Source organism: Helianthus annuus, chromosome 2, assembly GCF_002127325.2.
Source record: "Helianthus annuus cultivar XRQ/B chromosome 2, HanXRQr2.0-SUNRISE, whole genome shotgun sequence".
Taxonomy (NCBI): domain Eukaryota; kingdom Viridiplantae; phylum Streptophyta; class Magnoliopsida; order Asterales; family Asteraceae; genus Helianthus; species Helianthus annuus.
In genome coordinates this window covers 63,645,628-63,650,409 of record NC_035434.2, presented here as the reverse complement: position 1 = coordinate 63,650,409, position 4,782 = coordinate 63,645,628, and the positions used below count along the sequence as shown (strand labels likewise).

At 36.9% G+C, this 4,782-nt stretch overlaps 1 long non-coding RNA gene across 1 annotated transcript; it reads left to right on the top strand.

Moving 5' to 3' along the window:
• The first annotated feature begins 1,909 nt into the window (after positions 1-1,909).
• LOC110904246 lies at positions 1,910-3,209 on the top strand. Its single transcript, XR_002572442.1, has 3 exons — positions 1,910-2,054; positions 2,600-2,656; positions 2,953-3,209. It is a non-coding gene; the product is annotated as an uncharacterized LOC110904246 (long non-coding RNA).
• Positions 3,210-4,782: the final 1,573 nt, after the last annotated feature.

The following is a 4,782-nucleotide window of genomic DNA, read 5'->3' as shown; positions in this document are numbered from 1 at the left end:
CAAATATTTTTTCGAACAGAAAGATCTCAATATGAGGCAACGAAGATGGTTGGAACTCCTTAAGGATTACGACTGCGACATCCATTATCATCCCGGGAAAGCTAACGTAGTAGCGGACGCACTTAGCCGAAAGGAATACCCGACCCCGATTCGGGTAAAGTCCATGAAGATGGTAGTTACTCCTAAGCTACTTGATGAAATTCGGGAAGCTCAAATGAAATCTTTAAATGCTGTTGACTCAAAGAAAGAAAGAACGAAAGGATTCATTCATGAATTGGAAGAGAATGCAAATGGTATAAAAACGAGGTACAACCGAATTTGGATACCCCGGTTTTGCGAAGTGAAAGAACTATTGTTGAATGAAGCTCACAAGTCTCGATACTCCGTTCATCCGGGGGCTACAAAGATGTATCGAGACTTGAGGATGAATTATTGGTGGCCAGGGATGAAAAGAGACATTGTCAAGTATGTTGCTAAGTGTTTGACGTGTTCCCAAGTAAAGGCTGAACACCAGAAGCCGTATGGAAAGTTACAACCCTTGGAGATCCCGGTGTGGAAGTGGGAACATATAACGATGGATTTGGTGACTAAGCTTCCCAAGACAAGAAAAGGGCACGATGCAATATGGGTGGTCGTTGACCGACTTACCAAAAGTGCACATTTCCTACCTATTCGGGAGAATTATAAATCAGAAAAGATGGCGGAAGTCTACATGAACGAGATCATATCCCGACATGGGGTTCCGGTGTCTATAGTGTCCGATCGGGACACCCGGTTCACCTCTCGTTATTGGAGGAAGTTTAACGATGAATTGGGAACCCAATTACACATCAGCACCGCCTACCATCCACAAACCGATGGTCAGACAGAGCGAACTATCCAAACATTAGTTGATATGTTAAGAGCGTGTGTTATAGAATTCGGAGGAAGCTGGGATGATCAACTACCTTTGGTAGAATTTTCTTATAATAATAGCTATCATAACAGCATAAAAATGGCCCCCTACGAAATGCTTTATGGAAGGAAATGTAGGACCCCGGTTTGTTGGGGGGAAGTGGGTCAACGAGAAATTGCGCCAAAAGAGGTAGTGACCAAAACGAATGAAAAGATTGATATGGTTAGGTCAAGATTGAAAGCAGCGCAAGATAGACAAAAGTCTTATGCGGATCGACGAAAGCGACCAATAGAATTTCAAGTGGGAGATCATGTGTTATTAAAGGTCTCTCCATGGAAAGGAATAATCCGTTTTCGTAAACGCGGGAAGCTAGGCCCTCGATATATCGGGCCATTCAAAATACTCGCCCGGGTTGGGGCGGTGGCATATCGGTTAGAACTACCACCTACGCTGGATGGGATTCATAACACCTTTCACGTGTCTCAGTTGCGAAAGTGCCTTGCGGATGAGACGGCATACGTGCCTATGGATGACATTGAGGTGGATAAGAAGTTAAATTATGTTGAAAAACCTGTAGCAATCAAGGATTTTAAAGTGAAGCACCTCCGAAACAAATCTGTTCGACAAGTGTTGGTTCAATGGCAACATAGGAAGGGATCGGATCTCACTTGGGAAGCGGAGGATGATATGCGAAAGCACTACCCGGAATTATTTGGTACGTAGTCAGGTTTCGGGGACGAAACCTTTTATAAGGGGGGTGGACTTGTAACACCCCAGTTTTCGTATGTCTTAATATAATAAATTAATAATGAGAATTTAACGACAAAGAATGGTAAATATAAATTTTTACCATTATACCCTAAAATATCAATTTATGAATAGGATTAACTAAGAATGTGTGAAAAATGAAAGTTTAACTATCTAGTAAAGTGCTTAATAGTTGAGGGACCAAAGTTGGACAATTAAAAAGACAATTTAATTAAAATTGTCAACACAAAACACACATATCAGATATGTGTGTGCGTGTATATGCGATCAGAAGGGGGGCAAGGAAGAACAAACCCTAATCAACACAAATTAATCAAATTGAAAGGGGATTTGGAGCTTAGGTGAATGTATGACTTAAGAATGATGATCACCTAAGTGTTTCTTGTATCAAGTAAGTCAAATTTTTCAATTTGGTGATGTTTGATTTAAGGGGTTTAGAATAATTCGTGAATGTATTGCTAAATTCAGCATGATTAACAGTTTCTAAGGAGGTTTAGACATCATTAGATGCTAAATTTTAGTATGAACATGATTAGGGCAAAAACCCACTTGCATGTCAAATAATGCTTGGAAATTGTGAAGTTTGTATGTTAATTTGATGATTTAATTATGAAATTGTTATGAATGTAGAGTTAGAATTGTATGTTCTTGATTTGAATGATAAATCCTAACATGGTAGTATGTTTATGTTGCTCAAGGATGAACTATGGAAGTTGTGCTTAAAATGCTTGTACATTATGCAAATCTAGTGATATGCACACCATGTGTTTGATAAAATGCCTAAGTGAGTTAGTTATGGCTTTTCCATGAATGCTTGTTAAGATGATGCAACCTTTTTATGATAATGATGTATGTAGTTATTAAATGCCATAACATACCATAAGGATTGTAAAATTAATGTTGAAAGAAAGCTAAAGTACGGATTATGGTATATAGGCACAAAGAAGGAAGAAGGCGCGAGTCACTCAAAGGCACAATCATCACAAGATCGCGGTAAGTTCATATGAACTTTATTTACTTTAATGTAACTTTTCGAAAAGTGGTATTTGGTTCTATGGAATTATTGTAAAGGTTCATAACGGGTCGAATGATGTAAGTATATGAAAAGTGTGGCCTTTAATGATTCATGGTGAATGATTCGGAAAGTGATATGTTGGATACTTCCGATTGGAAGTATGGATGCTATTAAGGTAACAAGACATGTTAACGGGTTGAACAATGATAGGTAATTAAAGGATTTTTGAAGTAATATGTGTTTGAACTAATAATGTTTCCGTTATGAAATGTAGGTAAATCTCTTGCTTGAATGCGGCGCGCCCGAACCGAACACACACACGAAATGTCGACTCTAAGCGCTTCCGGTCTAAGTTGTTTGTTTGATGGGTTATCTTACCATTTTGATTAGTAAATGTCATTTTGTATGTGTCTAGTTTGTTAGTAGAAAGTTTGGATACTAAACTTGTGTAGCTTGTACAAAAGGTTCATGGCGAACCATATACGGTTGTAATTTTGATTATGTTGGTAAGTGTCGTAGTATTAATAGTAATGGTATTGTTAAAACAGGGGGAAAGGTACCTATTACGAACGGGTCATGTCAAAATTTTGGTAAAATTGTGAGAGAAATTGTATGTCGATTTGTCGAATGATGAATTTGGGGCTTCACAAGTGGACGTTTATGTTAAGTGTCAAATGTGAAAAAAAAAAAAAAAAAAAATTTGGGCGTTACACATTTCATGCTATGTATGTTCATCATACTTAGTACATTTTACATCACATGCTATGTATACCCATTGTGTGCATACTTAGTACATCGTTTTACAAAACATTTTATGCTTGGTATCATGCTATGTATGTCCATCCGTCGCATACTTAGTACATTGTTTGTGCATTTTTACCTATGGTTTGGTTGTTACATATTTCACTTGCCATACATGACATTATGTTTACACATTACTTGATTGACATTTGACAACGGTTTAGACGTGGGCAATTTACATTGGTGGTTTATGTGGGTAACTGATTTGAGTAACGAGACGTGTGTAATGTGATACAAGCATGGTGGATACGCCGCTGGTACTTCCTATATATAAGTCCTTGTATTATATTACATGTCGTAGCGTTCTTTAAATCATTCAATGTGGACTTATGCATTTTTACATAAATAACATATTTTTCACAAGACATTGTTTTACAAAACAGTTTGTTTTATACAAACTCATTTTTACTTGGTTATTCGCTTAACCTTACATCATTCTTTTTAACTATACATACCTATCATCGATTTTCAAACATTTTATAAAAGCAAACACTTAAACTGGATTCATGACAAGTTTTGTTAAACATTTTCTAAAACCTAGGTCATGAATCCTATTTTTCATAAAACCTATGTACTCGCCGGCATTTTTATGTTGATGTATTTTCACATGTGTTTCAGGTACAATAGTTGATGATATTTGATGATGATATTGATGCATGCTCACATAGGATTGGACGAGGCCTTAGTAACATTAAAAGATGCAAGACTAGTTAATTTTTGTTATGTTTCTTTATTGTTAAGACATTGTAATACATTCAATTCAATAAAACGAAATTTGTTTAATCCATGGTTGTGAAACAATGATTCTGTTACAACACTCCCCGACGTTTCCGCCACATTTTGTTGTTTTACGTGGTCGGGGTGTGACAACGATCAACTTCAGCATCCAAATCACCTTCTACACCAGATGAACTCTTTTCTTCATCATCAACTACTCTCTTTGCTTACTCAGCTTCTAAAGTATCATCAATATCTTTCAACAATCGCTCAGTTTCAGGAGTTAATGGATCTTGATCTTTTTCAACATCAGCTTCTGTCTCATCAACTTCTGGTTCATCAACCAGCATTGTTTCAACAGCTTTCTTTTTACGCTTCTTTTTTGGTTGAGAAGATGATCCTTCTTCAGCTTGAGCTTTTGGTGTAGGAGTTCTCTTTCCTCCTTTTTTCTTCTCTTTTTCAACCTTTGTATACCAATCATTTCGAGTTTCACTGAAATCTTCTAACTTGGTTAATTCATCAGTTGCACTTTTTTCTTTCATTTCACCATCATTCCTCCACTTCAAATGATTTACTGGATCTGGAT